Genomic DNA, 25,368 nt, shown 5'->3' on the forward strand with positions numbered 1-25,368 from the left:
CAACCTTCATAGACGAAATCTTCAAGAAAGAAGAATCTCAGCCTTCAGTAGGACCCATAAAAGTTATTTCTAGACAACCTACTAGTTCCCTTTAGGCCATAGGATCACCATCTGTAGCCTTTGCTGAGGTGCATAGTCAAACTGAAGAGTAGGAATTTCAAGAAATTGAAAATTCTACTCCAGAACTATTGCAAGAAGGGAATTTCAGCAATCTTTGTGAAGGAGGAGGAGAAACAGGGGAAACTGAGGAACCAAGGTCTCCTCTTGGAACAAATCAGCCATTAAACAGCCCAGACAAGGGAAGTGCTGCAAAAATAATTGTTGAAGAAACGCAATCTCCTCAGACATTAGGCACTCTCATTATCCCAGATAGAGGAAGCGTTATTAAAACCATTCCTGTTAAAGCCATTCCTTCCCAACCTAGGAATACCCTCCTAGATATCCCATAAGGTTATTGGCATATATTAGACCAAATGGCTCAAAACCAGCCAAACACCCAAACCTCTACATTACAATACCCCATACTGGATACTGCAGCAAATGTGCCCATGAAAGCAATACCTCTTCAACATATCCCTACATTCCACGGTCTTACATCAGAAGATCCAGATGCATTTCTATTTGAATTCGATGTGCTATGTAGGGGATATGATTACACCACCAACCCCCAAAAACTAAAATTATTTCCCTCTACATTAAAAGGGGCTGCCTTAAGATGGTTTATGGGATTAGGTGGCGGGGTTATGAATAACTGGAATCAAATGAAAGAATCTTTTCTAAAGAAATATCAGGACTATTGTAGGTCTAGAGAACTGAAGGATGAAATATTCCATATGGTAGCTAGACCAAATGAAACATTAGAGGAGTATGTGGAACATTTTCAGTATAATCTTCAAAGATCTCCTTATGCATCACTACCTTTACCTGATAATGTGTTAAAAACAACATTAATGGGCATGAAGGAACAATGGATTGAAACATTAAATATTATGGGAAAAGGAGATATTTATCAGGAAAATTTTGTTGACATTATTGACTTATGTATCAGGAGTTTGAGAGGTAGCAAAAGATTGAAATCGACAGAAAATTATTGGTTTGTAAGAGATAATAAAATTTCGACAGAAGGAGTAACGCGTGCAGAAATTGGAAATCTATTGGAAAATTTTAAAATTGATATACTAGGGACGCTAACTACACAACTTGACGTTATGCAGGCCAAGCAGAAGCAAATGGAGGTAGAACAGAATTTGGTAATCTTCTGTCCCCGATGCAAGAAGAAACATAGCCATAAGGAGTGTCCACTAGATGTAGTCCGAGCATGCGTCATCTGCACAAAAGATCACCTTACGGAAAGCTGTCCCTCACTTCTCGGATTAAAAGCAGTATATAAGGAAGCAGAAGAAGAACCAGAATCGGTATATTTGCTCAAGCAACGCCGTCAATGGCAGCCGTGACAATATGGTACGTTTTCAGACCCGACCTCTTCTTTTCAGTCTCTGCAGTATAATGCTCAACAATATAATATGTGGCAAAGTCAATCCCAACACTCGCCCCCAAACTAGTCACCTCAGTCATTTCCTTCATCAACCCCGTGGCTGAATCAGGCAAGCCCATCTGGTTGGCTGAATTTTCCCTATACTCCACCATATTGGAAAAGTAACGCATACCCACCACAATGGACTCCACCTACTTCAAAAAGTTGATCATGGCAGACAAATTGGCAAAGACTGATGCATCAGCCAGTAGGAACCATGTCGCTCCCTCAACCTACACTATCAGCCTTACAAAAAAATCCCTAGTCTAATCTGAGACCGCAACTCCCAGCCCAACCCAACCCCAATCCAAATAACAGATCGGTCTAATCTGTCCAAATAATAGAAACATCAGAAATAGGAGCTGATATGAGGGAGTGTAATGATCTTCAGTTAACATCTGGGCGTATTATTGAAACTAAGGGAGAAAAGACAGTCCATGTTGAAAATCAGTTACCCATAGAACATCTATCACAATAAGAGGATGTGAACAAACAAAAAACTCATAACCAAACAACCACATCCTCTCCCCCATTCCCAAAACGATTAATCATACCTCGACCTACACAATATCTTGATTTTGACATTCTGGGAGAATTACAAAATTTGTACTTAAAAATTCCATTCCTCCAAGCCATTCAAGACATTTCGATATATGCAAAGACTATCAAAGAATTGTGTGTAAAGAAACCAAGGAGGAATTTAGCAAACAATCCAAGAGTCAAAGTAGTTGGCACTCTATCTGACTTATTATCAGGAAAATAAACGCCTATTAAATACGAAGACCCAGGAGATCCAATAGTCACCGTACAAATTTATGGTCAAACCTTCCCTAATGCCTTAGTTGATCTAGGAGCTGAAATCAACATCTTAACAACTACTACTTGCCAAAAGCTAGGCATTACATCTGTAGAACCCACCTCTACCTTGTTAGAGCTGGTTGACCGATCTATGGTTAGGCCAGAGGGCACGCTACATGATGTCATGGTATCTGTTGACTCCTAGGAATATCTGACTGATTTTCTAGTAATAAATCCCAAAAGCCGACTTGATGGACACCCATTGATTTTAGGAAGACCTTGGCTTGCAACTACCAATGCCTATATTGGTTGCTGACAAGGAAATATGACCATAATGAGGGGAGCGAATATCAAGAACTTAGCCTTATATCCTCCAGCACAGCCAAGTGTCACAATGATCAAAACTAATAAGCACCTTATATCATACCTTACTAACAACATTAGATCTCCATTAACTATACAAGAGGAACTTGATTTTAAAGATGAGACAGAGGATGATGCCATTAATAAATTTATTAGTCAAACTGAATCTAGATCCCGCACACAGTGTCACATGATAGAGGTAGCATTCGATAACGAATTAGAAGAAGATCCTCTTAAAGATACACATGATCAAACGATACATGTTACCTCTGTTGCAAATAGTAAAATTGTGGAAATCGAACCAGGAAAAACCTTAAACATTAATGCCAACCTCACCTCTGAACAAGAAACGAAGCTCATCCACCTATTGAGGAAATATAAAGAAGCATTTGCATGGGACTATCTTGATATGAAAGGAATTGACCCTCAATTATGTACCCACCACATTTACATAGAAAAAGATGCGAGACCTGTTCACCAGCCTCAGAGGAGACTTAATCCTCATCTAAAAGATGTGGTAAAAGCTAAACTTCATAAACTTTTAGATGTCAACTTCATCTATCCTATCTCTGATAGTAAATGGGTCTTTCCACTTGTGGTGGTACCAAAAAAGAATGGGAAATTGAGAATTTGTGTGGACTACAAAGAACTAAATAAAGCAACACAAAAAGACCACTTCCCTCTCCCATTCATTGACCAAGTATTAGACACTTTGGCAGGAAAGAAATTATTTTCTTTCCTGGATGGCTTCAGTGTATACAATCAGATCCAGATTGCCCCTTAAGACCAAGAGAAAACCACTTTTACTTGTCCTTGGGGAACATTTGCCTACAGAGTTCTACCTTTTGGTTTATGCAATGCTCCAGCCACATTCCAAAGGGATATCCTCAGAATTTTTGCAGACTTAATAAATGAAGGACTTGAAGTATACATGGATGACTTTACACCATATGGAGACAATTTCGATCCAGCATTGGATACACTGGAAAAAGTCCTACAATGCTGCATTGCTACCAGGCTTTGTTTGAGCCATGAAAAATGATATATGATGATGACTGAAGGACTTATTCTCGAACACTATATTTCAGCAGCTAGTATTCAGGTAGACCCAGCCAAAATCCAAATAATTTTGCTTATTCCCACTCCTACCACTCAAATGGAGGTACGCAATTTTCTTGGATTTTCTGGTTATTATAGGAAGTTTATAGAACATTTTTTGCATATTGTTGCACCTCTGTATGCACTAACTGGTAACATTGATTTTCTCTGGATAGAAAAATTTGAACGTGCTTTCCAGGATCTAAAGAAGCTTGTGTCCACAGCCCCAGTTCTTCAAGGACCAAATTTGGATTTGCCATTTCAGATATCATCTGATGCCTCAGATACAGCCATTGGAGCAGTCCTTAGGCAGGAAGAGGATAAAAAACCATATGCAATTTATTATATTAACAAAAATTTATCTCCTGCTGAATTAAATTACACTGTTACTGAGAAAGAATTTTTAGTTGTAATACATGCTGTCAATAAATTTAGACATTACATTACTGGATACCCTATTATCTTATATACAGATCATTCTGCCATCAAATATTTAGCAAACAAGCCTATCACAAATGGCAGAATAACTAGATGGCTGATTTTATTGCAGGAATTTGATATTACAATCAAGGATCGACCTGGAAAAGAAAACCTTGTAGCCTATTTTCTCTCAAGAATGCCAAAGCCAATCGATGCAGGAGCAGTTGAAGATCAATTTCCGGACAAGCATCTATTTGATGTCGCTATTCAAACACCCTGGTATGCTGATGTTGCTAGTTACCTAGCATTAGGTAAACTACCGAAACATCTAACCCCTAATGAGTAGAAACAGATTGTTCAGAAGAGAGCTCGATTCTCGTGGCTTGGAGGCTACATATTCCACACAGGGGCAAACATGCATATCAGAATATGCGTTCGAGAGGATGAAATCTTGAACATTTTAAAAACCTGCCATGACGAACCATGTGGTAGGCATTTCGCCAATCGCAGAACTGGACATAAGGTCCTGCAAATAGGGTATTATTGGCATACAATTTTCAAAGACACAAAGAAATTCGTCCAAGCTTGTGACAGTTGCCAGAGAGCAGGACGCCTTGGTCAGTCCGATGAGATGCCTTTGAATCCACAGTTAGTCATTGAACCATTCGAACGATGGGCCCTTGATTTCGTCGGACCAATTAACCCACCCTCAAACTAGAAAACATATATTTTGGTGGCAACAGAATATGTCACCAAATGGGTTGAGGTAGAAGCGTTGCCGAGAGCTACAGAATATTATGCCATACAATTCTTGTTCCATATATTTGTGCGTTATGGCCTTCCAAGAAATATAATTACAGACGGTGGACCACAATTTTCTGGGAACAAAATAGCTGCAACACTCAAAAGCTATCATGTCCAGCACAAAATCACTACTCCATACCACCCACAGGCAAATGGTCAGGTAGAAAGCAACAATAAAATAATAGAAGCAATCCTAACAAAAACAATCGCGTCACATAGACGTGATTGGGTTGCCAGACTACCAGAGGCACTGTGGGCTTACAGAACAACATGGAGAAGTACCACTGGTTACTCACCTTATCAATTAGTGTTTGGCAAGCAACCCATTTTTCCCATAGAATTCGAAATCCAAACACTGTGAACAACACAGGAAGTTGGTTTAGATTTAACAGAGGCACAGATTAATCGATTGCAGCAGATCAATGAGCTTGATGAAATCAGGCTCTCTACACTCCAAAATACTGCACTTATCCAACAGCAGCGAGCTAAATGGCATGATACTCTCATTAAAAATAAAGTCTTCCATGAAGGAGACTGGGCACGTTTGTACGATTCCAGGTTTCAGGACTTTCCCAAGAAACTCTAGGCTCATTGGTTGGGACCATACGAAATCCAGAAGGTACATGACAATTGTACTCTTACTCTAATCACTATTGATGGTTCTGGATATCCCTTCAAGGCAAATGGCCACCGAGTTCACCTTTATCACAAACCACTCACTCGGGAGTCCTTCTGCCTACAGCTACTCCAAGACTCTAATATGGAAATTTTGGGGGAGGGAGAGAAGTCTTCCTCACCTGTGATTCATTAAGTAATTTATCTCTTTTCACAGTTTTTACATAATTTCTTTTGTTTTTGTACATATTTTTGAATCAAATACTTTGACGTTACTTTTCGAACCAACAACAATGTTATTATTTTTGTTGTTCCTTTTCTCAAAGGGACAACATTTTTCATTCTGCTGTTCCTTTTTCAAAAGAACAACACCTATTGGATCGACAGTCATTTTGCTTTAATTTTGTTCTTTCTCTTTATTTTTGCTTTCTGCTGTTCCTTTTCCAAAGGAATAACATTTTTGATTTTTGTTGTTCCTTTTCCAAAGGAACAACACTTTTACTTTTTGTTGTTCCTTTTCCAAAGGAATGGAATTTGTGTGCCTTGCTATTCATTTTCCAAAGGAACAACATTTTTTATTTTTGATGTTCCTTTTCCAAAGGAACAACACTTTTTCTTTTTGTTGTTCATTTTCCAAAGGAACGACATTTGTGTGTCTTGTTGTTCCTTTTCCAAAGGAACAACATTTTCGATTTTTGTTGTTCCTTTTCCAAAGGAACAACACTTTTGCTTTTTGTTGTTCCTTTTCCAAAGGAACGACATTTCTGTGTCTTTTTGTTCCTTTTCCAAAGGAACAACATTTTCGATTTTTGTTGTTCCTTTTCCAAAGGAACAACACTTTTGCTCTTTGTTGTTCCTTTTCCAAAGGAACGACATTTGTGTGTTTTGCTGTTCCTTTTCCAAAGGAACAACGTTTCTAATCTTTTCTATTACATTTTCTAAAAGGAACACCACTTGTATTCTTTTTCTTTTCCTCTTTGAAGCAGCAACATGCTCGTATTCCTTTTACTTATGCTTGTTCCCCTTGTTGTTTTAAATTAAGGATGCTTACTGTTCCTGTTCTTTCAAGTCTTTTGGAATACAGCTATGCACTTATGCAATGGATAAAAAATCACAACATACTGAATTCAGGTGAATTATAAAATCCTTATTTTTATAAAAAATTTCTCTGGATTGGTAAAAGGACAGAGGGAAGGACACACTTACCTATTCTCTTTTGTTGTCATTGCTTCACTAACTCTGCTCTGATTGGTTATCTTTATCATGTTGGTTCCTTTTAAATCCTCTTCGATTATTATTCAGGAATAAGAGCAAAGGGTTTATATCTTCCTATTGAGATGTTAAGACTTCTTCCACCATTCCCACTCTTAAGGAGTGTTGAACCACCCTTTGTGTATAAATGGAATAGTACTTTATGAAAAAGAAAAAAGAAGAGAAAAAAGAGGAAACTGACTTGTTTATATAAAGTTGTCAAATGCAGGATAGGGGGTCTCACCAAGAGCCAGCCTATCATGATCATGAGGAAGAAAGTGAAGTGGAATTCCCACTATGGCCACCACACCAGGGATATGGTCCAAAAGGTATATCAAATAAAAAACCCTTGCAACAGGAGGTCTCATCACGAGTCGACCTGCCCACCTTTCGCTCCTTCCTCGTGAATGGCATTATGGCTAACTGGTCGCCAAGCCAACATAATGGCCTACATTTTGACATCACACAACACTTCCTAAGCATACACAAAGGATCATGGTTCCATGGGTGAAATAAACAACTCTGTCAAGGTTATGGACACTTGTCGGCAGCATAGCACTGTTAATGGTATTGAAGTCACATTATTTACACCAATAGGTAGTTATTAGCACCCTTCTGTTTCTTATACCTTAGTAATCAATCATATAAGACGAATGCATATTATTTTCCGAACCATACTGTTATCACTGAGAACTGCAGTCACATGTATATAAGTTGAGTCCAAAATTTCATTGTTAAAAATGGATGTCAAATGGATGTTATCCTATGTTTACTACTTAGGGGTCATGTTTTTCAATGATATTGATGAGAATCATTTTCAAAACCGTTAGTCATCCTCCATCATGATTGATTAAGACATGTCTTATCTCGTATATGTCATTTGTCCTTTTCGCAGTTTCGTAGTGCAGTTTGATTGGCTGATTTTGAAGCGCAATAATGTTTTAGCCTTTTTGTAGCCAGCCATTTCGCAGCACATGTCGCTAAGTTATAACTGTTTGCGCTACGAAATTGTGGATTCGGGGATTTTGCAGCGCAGATCTTCGAAATGTCATGTCCGGGGATGAGTCATTGTGTCTGGTCGGTTGTTGTCAGTTAGTGTACCTTCCAAGCACTTACGAGCCATCATTCCACCAATAGGTTCATAGTCATGCACATTAAGTTCATTCAAATTTTTTTGTCATGCATAGTTGTGTCATGATTTTCTGTTAGTATTACATGAAGTGGCCAGCTTATATGTTAAGATATTTGAATTGAAATGAGCCCGAGTTTCTTCTTCAAGAGAGCTGCATTGCAAGCGAGCCTGCGTTCTAAAATTTGAATTTTCTTTTCGAGTTGAGACTGCCGATGTTTCTCTGTGCAAAAGTTTTCAAAGCGTAATGGAGAAGAAGGAGCATCGGTCTGGAAGGTGTCAAAGGGTAGAGCCCGAAGGATTGGACCTGACATTGAGGGATGAAGGTGTTAAAAAGGCCTTCAAAGACGCTGGTTGCTGGAGTTTCTGTGAAAATCTGAAGGGAGGACACACTCAGGTAACAAAAGAATTTGCCTTGAATTTTACAGGCTTAAGTTCCAAGGTATCTATGTTAGAATTCCCAGTATCTCCAGAGGCTATTACTAGGGTAACTGACATTCCTAGAGGAGGGCAGGAGTGGTTCAAAAATTTCAAATTTGATATGCGCCCCTGTAAAGTATTCTTGAAGGAAGCCTATGTGAATGAAGATTTAACCAAGGCTGTACCTAGAAGTTATGTTAAGGAGAGTTATGCTATGCTTCTTACTTGTATTCAAAAATATTTGACTTGTGAGGGCAGATATAACAAAGTTTATTCCTATCATTTCAAGTTGTTGCTTCATTTCACGGGTAAAGCATCTATAGACCTCCCATTTTACTTGTTTCGAAGCCTCAGCAAGATGTGTGACAAAATCCAATTGAGGAAGGATGATTGTGAGACATCGTTGTTTCACCATGGCCTAGTTAAACTATTAGTGCTGGATGGTTTGCAGAAGATTGGTAGGGATTGGAGTTCTTTCATCTATATGGCCGGTTTCCAGAGTAAGACAGGCCTCACCCCACAGCCACTTAGAGAAAAAGAAGAATCAGTGGAGGAACCTACTATTGCTGAGCTTAGAAAGGAGGCTAGGGAGAAAAAGAAGGTTAAATCTCAGTTGAACAAACCAGTCAAGCCCTTGGTTATTAAAGAGCCGCCTCAGCCACCTCAGTCATCATCAAAGGAGAAGGTCAAGCAGAAGAAAGATGTACAGGGATCAACTAGATCCGAAAAAGCATCAAGAGTTAAAACAAGAGGTCAATTAAGAAAGGAGAAAGGTAAATCAGTAGCTGTGGAGGAAAGTCCAATTTCAAAGGCCTGCCTAAGTGATTTACTTGAGGCTATTGAACTTGAGCAGGAAGAACCAGTGCATCTTGAACCCATGCATATTGATTTGACCCAATCTTCTCCTGAGAGCACTAAGAAAACAAAAGCTTCAAAGAGTTTAAGGTTTGATGAGCCTAGTGAGGAGTTTATGTTCAAACCTAGAAGGCCAGTTACAAGGAAACAAATTAGATAAGCTGAGAAAGTGCATAAAGGAGAGAAAGCTGTAAAGTCACCCAGAACAGAGGTAATTGAAGTATTGACCAAAACAGTGGAGGCAGTCAAACATAAAGACAAGAACATAAAGGTTATCATCACCCAAGGAGGAAATGTGATTGCCATAAAGAATCAAGTGGGAGCAGCCAAAGAGGAAATTGTCAAAACAAAGAATGTGATTAAGGAGCGTGCAGTCAGGTATGCCAATTATAGAAAAGCTGTGTTAAAGGGTAGCAGAAGCCTAGGGAGTCATGAAGATTCAGTGGCTGATGTATATACCTGGACGGTTCCAGCCCTCAAACAAGCTAAACATATCAGGAAAATGAACATGACCCTGAGAGCTGAAAACAAAGCTTTGAAGAAGGAGATTGTAAATTTGAAGACACAGCTAGGTCAACTAGCTCACTGATTTGAGGAAAAGGTGATATTCTTAGTTTTGGTCAATTTTGTTTAAGTTCCACTATTTTGAAGTCATCTAAGTCTTTGACACCTGTAGAGGAGGTTTGAAAAGTCATAAGTTCAAACAAAAGATGCTTTAGTGCAAATGTACTCTGTTTTAGCAAAAACAACAGTTTCGTAGCGCGCTACGAAACTGTTGTAGGTGCTGTTTTATTAGAAAATCAAAGAGTTTAATGATGAGGTCAGCAAATTTTTGAAGGAAAAGCCTCAAGGACATAAGGGAAACCATAAAAGACTCTCCTAGCTATTCAGAGAATGACAGATGTGCATTTTGGAAAAGGTGAAATATTTTGTTTTTAGCTAAAGTTTCGTTAAAGATACTTTATGACCGAATTGTTAGGGTTCTGGTTAAGGTTACCGGAGATGTTTGTTTGTACACCTGTTCAGTTCATAAGGCTTCCAGCTCATTGGAGAGTATGGTGATATGCGTTGTTTGTGGAGAATTAAAGAGCTGGGAACATGTTCTTTAAGTAGTGAAGAATGATGGGAGACAGGGACCGTGAAAACAGGGCACTTATCTTGGTCAATTAATGAGCCATCTACGCAACCAGTATCCAAAGCCAGCTTGTTCAGTGTATTCTCCTCCAAGATATCTTGACCAAAACAGAAAGAAGACATGTGTCAAAGAGTCAGGAAGGAAGCAAGATACGAGGAGGACAGATGTTGAGTTTTGAATGAATTAGGACCCTTTGTAGTTATAGTTCAGCAATTATGTAATTAATGAATTAGTTACACAGTAGATAGGGATAGTTAATAGCAACCTTCGATGCTCCCCTCATGCTGGAGGAGGAAGATCGAGGTGGTTAAGCATGTATTCCTATATATGGATCAGACTTGGATGTAATTGGGGTTGGATGTTTTGATAGAGAACTAGTCCATTTTGGTTTATGTAAAGAAGATTTCAGTAATGCAAATGATTGTTGTTTTATTCTCAAGATTCTCAATAGATCTTATTGTTCAAATGTATGGTGGTTTATTCTCTTAGTGTTCCTTTACAGTCTTGTCATTGCATAATCACTCAGAATTCATGTATCATGCTCTGACTTCCAGTATGTTTTGGCAAACTGTGTTTTATGCAAGTTGTGTTTGAACAGTAGATGTAAAGAGCCCTGATTTCTATGAAAAGATGGTGTTTTTGTGTGCTGAGAGGTGTGAGACTCCATAAGCCCAATGGGAATCAGTCTGATATTTGTCCAGCCAGCTTATTTTCATGTGTTTTTTGAAGAGTTAGCCATCTTTCCTTGTCAGTAGTCCATATTAATAATCTATGAGAGAGCCCTCTCGGACTAAGGAGGCTAAGCCTTAGTCTAAAGCCTGGTCTGAAATAGTTACATAAAATCTTGCTGATTGGCAGCCCTCAGTACCTGATTTTGTGATAACACATACAACGCATGAAATCTATTATCACCAATCATGACATAGCAGTTGACAATGACCGCATGAGACTCAGTATGTACGGCAGATGTCCTATCCTCCCAGCCTCGCATCATATCACATCATTCTCTTACGTATTAAGCGATCCAACTTGACACCTCGATTTTGGTAATCTGCTACCTTTGTAAACATGGCATATTTCCATACGCTATTCCTTTATGACTCTACTTCAGAACATACTGGCATGCCGCTCCTTTATTTGACGGCTGGGATGGCCTATCACATTGCGGTGGGGGAGGTTAACCTCATCATTCCTTGGATGACGTGTTAGAAGGCTATTCGGAAACTGCATACTTGGGAATATCACGGCTCAATGGTATACTATTTTTTATTTTTTGCATGACTTGTTGTTCCTAAGCCATTTCCATTGTATATTCCGCAACGTTAGATTTTGAGCGATTCTCATGTCTGTCAGCCTCTCTGTGTTTCTAACAGCGTGAAAAGTTGTCGTTACATTGTCAAAATTATGAGATTTCACAGAAAAACTATAAACATGGGAGGGAGATTGATTCGGAGAGAACCGCTAGTGTTAACAATCTCTAATGCTGCACAGGAAATCCTGGAAAGAGCCGGGTGGCTAACTTATTTCAATCGTTTACAGGAACCCAATGAGACTGTAGCAATTGAATTCTTGCAGAACTTGCAAGAGGATCACTCCACAATGAGGGGGAGACACATAGTAGTCACCGATGACATAATCGCAGAGGTCTCGGGGCTGCCAGCCACTGGGCCTGTATGGACTCTAAAGAAGGAAAGATTGCAGAAGATTATAGAAACCTTCCAGGACGAAGGCCAGAGCCTGACAATTAGAGGAAAGGGGGTTCTACTAGCAGCATTAGGAGAACCGTGGGTAGAATTGGCAAGGACCATTCAAAGCTACATCACCTTGAAGGAAGAAAAGACGTGGTAAGACCATGACACCTTAAACTTTTAGTTGTGTTAAAACAAAAATGCTCTGTAAATTTACCTATAATCTTGAATTCATTACTGCATGATGTTGCACAGAGCATGAAAAAGGCACAACATGTAGAATCAGTTGTTAGTCATCATGGGTTGATACGGTTAATAGTCAGCTATAGCCTTACCCAGCAGCAGAGCAGCTGGGAAGAGCTAATTTCCATAATTGATGGAAGATTGACCACACCATCCCCAAAACGTAAACATGCCACCAATACACCTGAGCGTCTAGAAAAATGAAGGAAATCGGCCCGACTAACATGACTACGAGGGAGGTTGGAGAAGCCCCAAGGAAATACCAGCCAACCGGTAGAGATAGAAGATACAAGGGATGAGAAACCCCCACGATTAGAAGAAGAAAATAATGAGAAAGTAATGCAGGAAAATGAGAGAGGAGAAAATGAGGAAGAAACCGAGCAATCTGAGCAGGAGGAGGAAACGAGACAGCAGGAAGGTAGCCCAGTGCAGGATCCATTGAGAGAAGATGAATTGGCCAAAGTTTTGGCCAATATGGGCGAGTATGGCCAATCTTCTAGCCCATCAGACCTCCATGCTGAAGAAGAACCAAAAGAACACTCTGCTCAGGAGGGAAATGCACCTAAAGAATCACATGCAGAGGAAGTAGAAGAGGAGAGTCAGCCCGTTCATGATGAAAACATGACAGGAGATGCAGAATAGGAACAATCTGTTCCTAGCCAGATGACACCAGAAGAAACTCTGGAGGCAGGGGGGTAGAAAAGGAAGTCACCCAAGAAATAACAGAACCAGCTAGGGTTCTTTCCCCAGAGCAGCCAGAGCAGAGCAACAAAGAAGCACCCCAGAAACAAAATCAGGGAATTGATCATAGTCCAGGCCGCAGTGAATAGTCTGTTGTTCCTTCTAAGGAAATTGAGGAAATTAAGAAATTATGGAAATAACAGTAGCGACTACTGAATGCAATAGTCCAGTTTCGACAACAAATTAGGATTTTGAAAGCAAGGAAAAGGGTAAAAATGACTTCGGGGAGGAAACATGCAATTGATCCAGCAAAACCCCTCAAGACAAAGGAATGAAGGACCGGATTCCACCCTGCTGTTCAAAACCCTGTCGAAAAATGGGATGTTGTTCCAAATGTTGTTGAGAAGCAGCCTGTTGTTCAAATTAAAAAGGAACAGCATTCGCCTGATATCCACGTTAAGATAGAAATGGATGATAGATTGACCTACAATAAGGAAATTCAGATAGTGGCACCACCCTCGGGAGTGATAAGGGTCATGAACGTAAAACAACATAATAGGAAAATTCAGGTAAAACTCTAGATCTCCACCGCCGCATGGGAAAGAGATCCGAGAACAAAAACCCTACGGGAGGGTTTGACGCAAGCTCAGCAAGCAACAGAAAAGCTCAGAGAGCAAACGGTCCCTTGGGAAAGGTATGAAGAGCTACAGCAACAACTTAGGAACGTCAATCTATCTGAAAGCTAGGCCTTTGAAGGGTGGCGAAGGGAAGAAGAAAAAGTCGTGAAGGTAACTCGTAGGTTAGATATAGTTATCAAGCAGATGGATACCTTATGTTCTTTGTACAATGAAGTCCTAACATGTAGAGCCCCTGCTAAGAATTATGCCTTGTTTTTAATGGAACGATATTTGCAATTGAAAATAAAGGCTGTTAAAGTAGGTGCTCCCATACAAATTAATACCCTCGATGATTTTATAAACTGCTGTAAGCACTACGGGGTAAAAGTTCAAAGACTACTGTGTGAGTTTTACTTACATAACCTTGTATTAGACCAGGAGACCGAGCTGAACCCTGGGCCTTTTTTTGGGGATATCCAATTGCAGGCATTTATTTCATTTGGGGTTAATAAAATTAAATGGCTTAAAGCCTATAACGCTTCCCAAAGGCAAGAAAACGGATTATATTTGTGGGTAAGAGTTGATCCTAGGAATATAGTACAGTTGTGGAGAGAACATAGGAACCTCATGAAGACTCCAGGTGTAATTGAAGCATTAGGACCCATTCACACAGCAATCAATTAGCAAGGAATAGAATACTTTTTCACTATTAAAGACCTTGCCATTGATGCGGCTAAATTTCGATATCAGATCTCTAATCCGAATATCCAACTCAGGGAGCCATTTAAGTATGAAAATTTTAAGTTAGCCACCAACCACTTGCACCTCTATCACGAAGTCATTTTGAGGGTAGGGCCATCCTGGTTAGGATATAGGTTCCAGAGTCCAATTATTTGGCACCTTGCACCTGAGTACAAAGCCCTGTATGAGATTCCTGAGGGTCAGACAAGCCATTTCTTTGAACACCTAGTTATGCATAATGGCTGTAGACCTCCACATGAGATTCCATCTCCAGCCTACTCCCTCACTGCCTTACATGTCAACTACAATGTTTTCATGAGGGCATGAAAAAGGGTAAGCAGGGGGGTGTGTGGAGTACTAAAGAAGGTATGTTTTTGGTAATTATTTCAGCATCTTTTCATTAGAACTTACAAACCTTTTGCATCATGAACTAGGAAAATGATAAGAAATTGTAATGAAACCTGTGAGATTAATGTGCAAAGTGGAAACACTAACAATTGTCATTTTCTTATGCAGAAAGAAGGGAAAACAAAAGACTATCATGCTGAAGGAAAGAACAAGGCCGGGTTAACCACTGTCCCTTTGACGTGACCCATATGCAAACAAGGCAAAACAGATCAAAGCGAATCAGCCTTGGAAAGGAAGTGGAGATGTCGGCTCGGCGCAAGAAGGAAAAGAGATAATTGAGAACTAACGGTTCGACGAATCCCTCAGGATCCTTTGATCCTGAGGGATCGCTGCTTTAACTATTTTTGCACCTAGGCATCTTCGCCTTCATCATTATAAAAGGGGCAGCACTGTTAGCTCGAGGGGGTCAAATCCTTATGTTTCATGTAATTTCTCTGAAGATTGGAACTTTGATCATCGAGTCTCATTGAGAACTGATCTACTGTAATTCTATTTTATGCATAGACAAACTCGGTTGTTATTTCATCCCTAAGTTTGTAATAACTTCAAGCAGTGTACCCCTGGAGGCTAAGGGCCTGGCCCTGGAGGACACTTGCTCCTATACTATTACGTTTGGCTTATGCGTGGTTTGCTTATCAGCGTTATTTGGTAATCTGATGTGTTTTGTTAGTTTACATCACATGCTTTGTTATGTGTACTTTACTGAGACAGAACTATCGCATTGACTCTGTAACGTATCCCTGTTCTTCTAAGTGTTGATATAATACTTTCAGTCTTTATAGAATATTGTTGCTGTTCAATTACAGAGCCTCTGTGTTGTGCACTTATTCATTGATATTACGGAATTCATCTTAGCAATTATGTTCTTTGCGATTGTTGGATATATAGACATTGTTGTTCCATTCTGAAATGCAGTCGTAATCTTTTATAACTAAGAGTGATAACTAGTTTGCCGAGATCAGGTTACTATCAAGGTGTGCCATGTGCATATATGGTTTTGAAGTATTGTTCTATAATTCGTCATTGATTAGTGTTGTTCCATTTTGGTATGTTGTTCAATTCGTCCTTAAGAGTGAAGGATTGCCATTTGATTCCTGTAGGTCACAATTCGTGCATTTGATATTATAGACTAAGGTGTTACTGCTTGCTAGACTTAGTTGCTGTTACAGTTTCCTGTTTGTTGTTCTGTTTCAGATTTGTTGTTCTATTTCAGGTTTTTTGTTCCATTTCAAATTTGTCGTTCTATTTCTTATTTCACTGTTCCATTTCTTATTTGTCGTTCTATTTCATGTTCTTTGTTATTTTGGTGTGAAGAACGATCCAGGGCTGTAGTGAGCACTGACATTTACTACCTGGCTCCCAAATTCATGATCTATTCTCTGATTTACCTTAGTTCCATCAGTTTACAAAGGCATGAGTTACTGCTACTAAACCCTTGACTGATAACTTGCTTAGTTTTCTGAATGTGTAGTTTAATCTTTTGAAGTAGTTTACTGTAAACAAGCATCGGTTTACTCTTGTATTTCTGAACACTGTACTACTATCATTACTTTGACAAATGATATCCTCAGACTGAGACACTCCTTGAAATAACAAAACGTTCCTAGATTGATAACTAATGTGAGGTAATTAGAGGTGAAAGAGACCCTTTTTATAGCTCCACAGTGTGTTTATAAGGGAATAATGCAAATGAAGGAGAAATAATACAATGAACTGATGTGAGTTCCTTTGCAACCAAAACTAGCATTTCCCAACCTATTTTATCCATCAAAACTTGAAGAACATGGCATAGCTAACACTGGCTCCTTCTGGGGATGAGATCCTCCCTATGAGGTCTCAAGAACCTGTAGACCACTACCTTCCTGATGAAAAAAAATTAGCAAAAATCCCTAATGTTCCATTGGGCATGGAGTCTACTTTGCCTTTACAAAACTAATAAAAACAAAATATTTACAACTTTTAAGGCCAAAGACCTTAAACAACGTAAACTTTCAAAAACCACCCATTAACTGAGCCATCAAAAACTGCTTCTCCTCCCATAATTTTCAGTATGAAGGTGTTGTTCCCTTGAATCTATGAAATAATGGAAGGCCCTATCCAGAAAGCATCAAAATTCCCATGATTACCTTTCTTTTCCTTCAATGCATCCCATTTCAGAACCAAGTCACCAACCTGAAAATTATCTGATTTTGTCTTCCTATCAAAAGCATCCTTGATATTTTTCTGATGTTCTGCAGCCTTTTCAACTAGCTGCTCTCTAATCTGATGTAACTCTGCTAAATCAGTGATCCTCTTTGCCATGTCTTCTCCCTCATCCTGTTCTGTTTGAAGGAATTTTTCCACAGGGAGAGTTAATTGAATTTGGAATATAGCATCATTTCCATATAATAGCTTGAATGAAGAATTCCCTGTGGATTTTTTAATGGTCACTCTATTAGCCCACAGTGCATAATTGAGCTTTGAATCCCAATTCTTTTTATTGTCCTCTAGCAGCTTCTTAATTATCCTTATCAGGCTTTTATTAGAAGATGCTACCAGACCATTTCCTTGTGGATAATATGAGGTGGAATGAACAAGTTTAATACCCATAGAATCACACATTTCCACCAATTCTTTTTCCCTGAAGGTTGCTGCGTTGTCTGTGACCAATTTGTGTGGACAACCAAATCTGCTGAAGATATTTTCTAACAAAAATTTCATGACCACATTATGATCAGCCTTCCTTGTAGGGACTGCTTCAATCCACTTAGTTAAATAATCAGTGGCTACTAATATCCATTTGTGTTGGCCACTGGAATATGGATTGATTTCACCAATGAAGTCCAAACCCTACTGCTGAAAAGGTCCTTTCGCAAGTATTGGTTTTAAGGGCAGGGATTTCAACTATTGTTTTCCTTCAAATCTTTGGCACCTGTCACAAGATTTATCAAAAGCAAATACATCAAAAAATAAGGAGGGCCAGTAATACCCAGCTCTAAGAATTTTATGGGCAGTGGTTTTCCAATAATGGTGCCCCCCACACATCCTGTTATGCATTTGCTGCATCACTTCTATTGATTGTTCTTTGTCCAGACACCTCAAAAGCACTCCAGATGGATCCCTCCAGTAGAGCAGATTTTTATTTATGCAATATTTAGCTGCCCTAAGCTTTATAGTTCTGGCTTGACTTTGAGTAAATCCTAAATGGATTTCTAGCTTTAGCAAGAAATTAATTATTGTAGAATACCAATCACAAGAAGCTAGATTCTCAGCCACTGACTTCTTTCTCTGTGGTTCAGTTGTTTTTTCTTCTTCTGCCTGACCATTTTCTGCAATTGTGCACAGGAAATCAATATCTAAAGATCTGCAATTTTCTTCAGCCAATAACTTGGCAAGACCCTGACCTCTTACCAGTTTGCTGGGCTTCAATTCTATATTAAATTCAATCATCTTTGCAACCCATTTTGCCCTTCTTCCATTAGTATCAGGTTGTGTTAAGACATCTTTAATTGTAGCAGAGGGTACATATGCAGTTATCTTGGAATGCAGAATGTAAACTCGGAAAGCTTTCAAGGATTTGATAAGGGCATATGCATGTTTTTCAATAATATCATACCTCGGCTCAGCATCCCTCAAGTTTTTGGTGAAAAATGCTACTGGATGTTCTGAACCTTCTTCATCTGCATGCAATAAAACTACTGCAATGGTGTCTTCAGAGGCAAATGAGAATACATGGAACTCCTTGCTGTAATCTGGACTTATTAATGTGGGAGCCTCCATAATAACCTTCTTAATGGACTCAAAAGATTGTTTTGCTATATCAATCCATTTGATTTCTGCCCCTTTCTTCAACATGGAGGTAACATGCTTCACCAGTTCTACAAAATTTGGAATAAACCTCCTAACAAAATTAATTTTGCCCAGAAAGGACTGGATATCTTTCTTTGATCTTGGGACAGACAAAGTTTGTATTGCTTTTACTCTTTCTGGATCAATTCGGACACTTGCAGTAGAAACAACATGTCCTAACAACTTGCCTTCTTCTAAAGAAAATTGAGATTTTTTCGGATTCACTGAAATCCCAAACTTTTTGCACTTCAGAAACACTTTTTCCAAATGCTGCAAATGATTTTGATGGCAGTTGGAGTATATTGTTATGTCATCAAGGTAGATGAGGAAAAATTTGTCCTTCTCCCCCACAAAATCTATATCCATAGCTTTCTGAAAGGTTTCTCCAACATTCATCAATCCAAAAGGCATCTTAGCATACATAAAAGTGCCCCAAGGAGTGGTAAATGCAATCTTCTCTTCGTCATCTGGGTGCACAACAATCTGATTAAAGCCTGAAAATCCATCCATGAAAGACATAACTTTGGCTCCTGAGACCTTTTGCAGCAAATGTTCCATCTTTGGCAGAGGATAGTTATCTTTCTTGGAGCATTTGTTTAAATTTCTGAAATCAACACACAGTCTGATTTCTCCACTCTTCTTCCTCATCACTACTAGATTTGCTACCCGTTTGGAATATCTAAGAGGGACTATAATCTTGGCAACCAACAATTTTTTAATTTCTTTTTCAATTAGTGGAAGAAGCATAGGATTTATTGGTCTCAGCTTCTGCTTGAAAGGGATGGTGTCTTTCTCCAGGGGGATTTTATGCTGAATGATCTTCTTATCATAAGTTTTTAGGTCACTATACTCCCAGGCAAACACATCAGCAAATCACTTCATTAATTTGCAGTATTTAGAACTTTGATCAGCTGACAAATGGGTGGACAAATTTATGTATCTAGGCTGACCTGGACTTCCTATATCATGCTTACAGACTGCATATTGGTCTTATTTTTGGGCAGCCTTGTAAGGCACATCATTCTGGTCAAACAATGTTTCTAGGGGAATTAAACCCTTAGGAATATGATTGCTAGGAAGCTAGACAATGCTTTCTTTACCAATTTTATTTCTAAGTTGGGATTGGGGGTTTTCTAACAAGGCTTCATCATCTTGGTCAATTTTCGTTTCAGAAAACTCATCAATGACTTGAAGAAACCTATTCAATTCATCATCATCTCCAAAGACTTTCCAATGGTGGACATTATCAGGTAAGGATGGTCTGTATTTCATTTGGACTTCATAAACTAGTCTGGGAGACACGTGAGGAACAAATAAATTAGCAGACACGGCAAGGGAATCAACAAGCTGATTTTGGGCTCTCGGAATGTATGAAATAAAGAAATAATCAAAAGAATCTATGATTCTCCACACCTCATCTTTGTATGATTTTAGCCTTGGGTACTTTGCTTGAAATGTTTTATTTACTTTCTGAATGATCAGATCAACATCTCCAAACACCTTTATATTCTTGATTCCTCTGTCTTTTGCTACATTAAGGCCCAACAGCAAAGCCTCATACTCTGCTATATTGTTTGTGACTTGGAAAACCAGCTTAAAAGACAGCTGAATGCTTTCTTTTTGTGGAGATACTAGCACCACCCCTGCTCCTGCAGTCTCCCTGGAACATGCTCCATCAAAGAACATCTCCCAAACCCGACTTCCTTGCTCTTCTTCGGCCTGAACTAGTTTCCTGAGCTACATTGAGGCCTTCTGAGATTCTTCTATTTGGAGAATACATGCCCCAAAATTAGTGTCCACTGCATATATGGGATGATTTGTAGGATTATTCTCATCACTAATGATGTATGAAAACTGTGCTTCTCTATAAAATCTCCTGCTTTCTCCTCCAAAAACTGGGACAGTGGCATAAGATAGATCATTTTGTAATGTCCCACCTAGTCTCTTAATCCACCCTCTAGAAAGCAGCATGCCAAACTTAGGAGGGACATCTGCTACCACTATATCCATCATCATACTCTTCATGAGCAACTGAGTTAAGGTAATGGCTAGGTCTTTAATCAATCCTAGGCATTTCACCTTCCTTGAATCAAAAGAAAATAAATCATGATAGGGTTTGGTGATATCAAGGCCTAACTCTTCCATGACAGTGTTAGGCATCAAATTGTGGCTAGTCCCTGTGTCTAGCAGGCAAATGTGGAAGATTTTATCATGAATGGTCAAGGAAACATAAGAAGATGGAGAATTATTATAAGCAGGTTCAATCATAGGACTAAGCACAATGGCAGGCTTGTCATCTTGCAAATTGACAGAGTCAGTGGAGGTTTGTGGTTTCTAGCTCAAGGGCTTCAAAGATAGGCTTTCTAAATACTTCACTCCTCACCAACTCTACCAGAGGCACAAATATTTTCAATTTTTGAACTTCTAACTCAAAGCTGAAAGAAGAAGAAAACTTATCAACACCTTTTACCTCTTGAACTGGTGCTTTGAGAATGACTGGATCAGCTACTGGTCTTTTCTGCCTGATATTCTGTGATTCTGTTTGGACAACAACTCTTTGGTAGGATTCTCCTTGACATTTTTTGCATTTGACCTCAAGTTATATCTCTGCTGTTCACCAGTTTGTAGAACTGCCTCTCTGTCCCACTGCTGACTGTCTTGTTCATGCAGCAATGATTCTTCATAAGCAGCCAAAGTCAAAAATGCAGCACTGCCTTTATCTTCCATGCAGTGAATTTCATCCTCATCTTCAAATTGTTCCTCCTCGATGACTACATTTTGGAAAGGAGCTTTAACTTTATGATCTTCCTTTGATTCTACACCCCTCTGAATTATTTGCAACTACTCATTTGTTCTTCTGAAAGGATTTAGATTTCTTGGAGCAAATGTGTTCTGCTGCCTTGTTTTTCCTGAATTTTGTTCAACCTCTAGCTTAGAAATTTCAACAACTAATGACTCTATCACCTTAGTCATTTTATCTAATTTAGGCTCTGAAGATGATGCAGAAGAAGTAGCAGCCTGACTTCTCTACCTCCTTCTATCAGCTTGACTTTTGAGCTTTTCTGCAGCCATGATATTAGACTCTACTTCTAGGGCTGCATCCTGCATATCTGCTAGAGTGGCACATCTCCTTTCTCTCAACAATAGGCATAAATATGAGTCAAAAGCATTGGCATAAGTGAGTTTGGCAGAGGTGGGGGTAGGCTTTACCTCAGTTGGTATCTTACTATACATACGGTTGAATCTTTTATTAAAATCAGGCAAAGATTCACCATTTTCCCTCTTCAGATTACCAAACTCGGTATGATAAAACAAGAAGTCCTTTTTATCTCCCCAGTGATTCAAAAATGCATCATCTAATGCTTCAATATCTGTTATATATCTCTCAGGTAATTCTCTAAACCACTTCCTAGCCTCTCCATCAAGGCTCTGGACAAAAACTCTCATCCATACATCATTTTCACTTATATCTAAATTATCAGCATAACTGTAAAATGCTTCTAGGTGTTCTTCTACTATTACTCCCTCTATACCAGTGAACTTGGGCATATACTTCTGATATTCTCCCATAGGCATAGGATTCAGAGGAACAGGAAAGACTAAAGGTCCATATCTAGCAGCAACAATTCTCTCTATCTTCATGGGTGCTTGTTGTCCTGCCATGATTGGAATATGTATAAGAATGCTAGCAGTTTGAATGGCAGGAAGTGATGTGATGGATGGCAGAGACAAAGGGATGTTCTGGACTATATGGGAAGCTTTCTTTGGACTGAGATTCAAAGGGGAACTAACTGCACAAGGGGCTGAATTAATCTCTAAAGGAGTTTCCTTATTAACAGTGCTGAGTTCTAAATCTTCAATCTGAATATCTTCAGCTATAACTGTATCTTTCAGAGATACATGAGACTTTTTAGGCTTACTTGATCCTGATGCCCCTTTCTGTGCTGCTTTCTTCGATTTGACAGTCCTCTCAGGGTCAGGTATCAGTTCAGCTGGTGATTTTTGAGGATTTCTTCGAGTATGTCTCACAAACTGAGCCAGAACTTCAATGTGGAGTCGCCAAAGGTTGGTCTTCCTCCAGTGGAGTAGCCAGATAGATTATTACAACCAAATTATGTGTTCAAACCTTGTCTATTATCAAAGCTTGAAATTGTGTCATTCTCCCAGGGAAGCTGAGCTTCAATTCTCCTTTCCCCAGCAACGGCGCTAATTAATGTTGTCACCCCAAGAAACTCTCCTAGGTTGTATATCAGAGATGCTCGGGAACATTACAAACTCAACAAAAATGTTGGAAAATGGTGGATGAATGGAAGAAGTGATGCACATTCAAGCCAGATAACCACTTCTGCTATGCTTAACCCCAGACATGGGTGAACACTCCCAAACTACAAGGCTTTAGACCACCAATTACTCACAGTTTAAGGAAAATGTGATGATGGAGAATACTGATCACACCAGCAGATGCACAAGACCCTGTGATGGCTAGCTGCAACCAGTTAAAAGGTATGTCAATCTATTTCCTAATGCACAGACAAGATGACAGATCTCTGGCATTAAAATAATAGAAACCTGCATACAAATTCAATGATACATGCTAAATTCTAACAAAGAGGTGGGATGACATCCCCTCTAACGCTAAACATCAACAACACATGAATAAATGCATAATAGGCACAACCTAGAACAAAGAAGAAGTGGAAAGTGAGCAATTAACAGCAAAAGAAGCTTGCATTAGCTAAAAATGAAGACCAGAAGCTACAGGTATCTCAGTAGTTACAGTCTCCAGAAGTTTAACTTTACATCAGAATAACATTCATCAACCTCATCACATCTTGTTTTGGGGTATATATTGAGTTTGTTTACAAAATTGCTCTGCTGACCTATGTGTGGAGGGGTCATAACTGACCACCAACCACATTTACAATCAGATATGGGTCTCTGATAAAATTTGATTGTTTTAATGAATCAATTTGACATTTACTGGTACTTTGATGTCCTTCTTGAGCAGGCGGAGTACCGTATGGAACAAAACTCCATAACTGGTAAATGAATTCAACTCCCCAAGGCAGTACTCTAATTCCCTAGTCGTGTTGTTATTTGAATGTGATAGCTGAGGATTTAATGCGCAGAGTATTGAATCATGGGCTCCTTTCTCCTTCGAGTGCACAGGACTGCCCAAAACACAAAAATTGCATTGAAAACGAACAGGAGCTGAGAGCAAGTGCTAGCCATTGGATGGCTGAGACGGACAACCGAGATCTGATGGCGGGAGGCGATGGGAAGATGCAAAGGTGCAATGGGGATCAATAGCAGTCGTTGGATTAAAGAAACGAGTGATGGAGATCAGTCTACAGAGGATATCGGAAGACAACGAGATCGGACAAACGAGGGTTGTCGGATCGCAGTCGGGCAGATCCGACGGCTATCGGTCGGCGAAGATGAGTGCAGGTTAACGAGCGGGGAGCCTTACGTATGGGTGGTAAGCAGTTTCCCCGCACTGCTCACGGGAGACAGGTAGTTATCCTACATGGAGGAGTGATCCAGTAAAATAACGATGCGTGGCGGATGGGACAGCGGGGAAACCGCTTTCCCCGCGGGTTATGGCGTGCGCAGGTTCTGGCGGCGGGAGTAGCGTCTGTCGTTGGATCCTGGCGGGGTAAGATCAGACGGCGCAGAGTGAATGCATGGGTCCACATTGATTTGACGGGACAGGTGCGGTACAGGCGCACGGTTAAATACATACAGTGATGTGGGTTTAGACCTTAGCGCCGGGGTTATAAGACCACGGTTTGATGTGTTAACCTTGCACCCAGGACTGAAGGGAAAAGGGGTTAAATGGGGTTTATATGGTTTATAGAAGACAATAGAAATAATGGAGTTAGGAGAATAAGGAGAATGAAAGGAAAGAAGGAAATGGAGGTAGCGGGGTTATAAGGGAATAATGCAAATGAAGGAGAAAGAATACAATGAACTGTTGCGAGCTCCTTTGCAACCAAAACCAGCATTGCCAACTTGTTTTATCCATCAAAAGTTGAAGAACATGGCAGAGCTAACAATTCCATTTAAAAAGAAAGTACAACTCAACAAACTGCTCAATTATTCTTTTAGAATGTATGGACACATTTTGGATTGCCCACATCCATTGTTAGTGATCAAGATTCTAGCTTTGTTTGGAATTTTTGGTCAAGCTTATGGGGATTCATGGAAACCAAATTGAAAAATAGTACACCATTTCATCAACAAACAGATGGTCAAACAGAGGTGGGGAACAGGACAGTGATACATCTTCTTCGTGGGTATTGCAGCAAGCATCCTAAGTTGTGGGATGAACATTTTCACTACATTCAGCATGCTTACAACTGGGCCAAGCACTCTTCAACTCAAACATCACAATTTGAGGCATGTTTGGGATACTTGCCTAAGTCTCCTTTGGATTTCATTTTTGGAAAAGATGTTGCTATGGATGGTCAAAGTGACATAGACAAAGCGAGAAGGTTCATTGAACAAATCGAATTGGTACAATAGAGAGTTCAAGAACAACTTGAAAAGAGCCAAGGCAAGTACAAATAAAGGCACGACAAGCATTGTGTAGATCACAAGTTCCAAGTCAGTGATGAAGTTTGGCTTCACATTAGAAAAGAGAGGATCTGAGGATAAGGTAAAAATCTAAAACCAATTACATATGTCCATTCATAATTTTGGAAAATATTGGTAACTATGCCTTCAGGTTGGATTTTCCT

The sequence above is a fragment of the Pinus tabuliformis genome, chromosome 2_1, assembly GCF_031772625.1.
Source record: "Pinus tabuliformis cultivar Carrire ecotype Pingquan chromosome 2_1, CPIR1, whole genome shotgun sequence".
Taxonomy (NCBI): Eukaryota; Viridiplantae; Streptophyta; class Pinopsida; order Pinales; family Pinaceae; genus Pinus; species Pinus tabuliformis.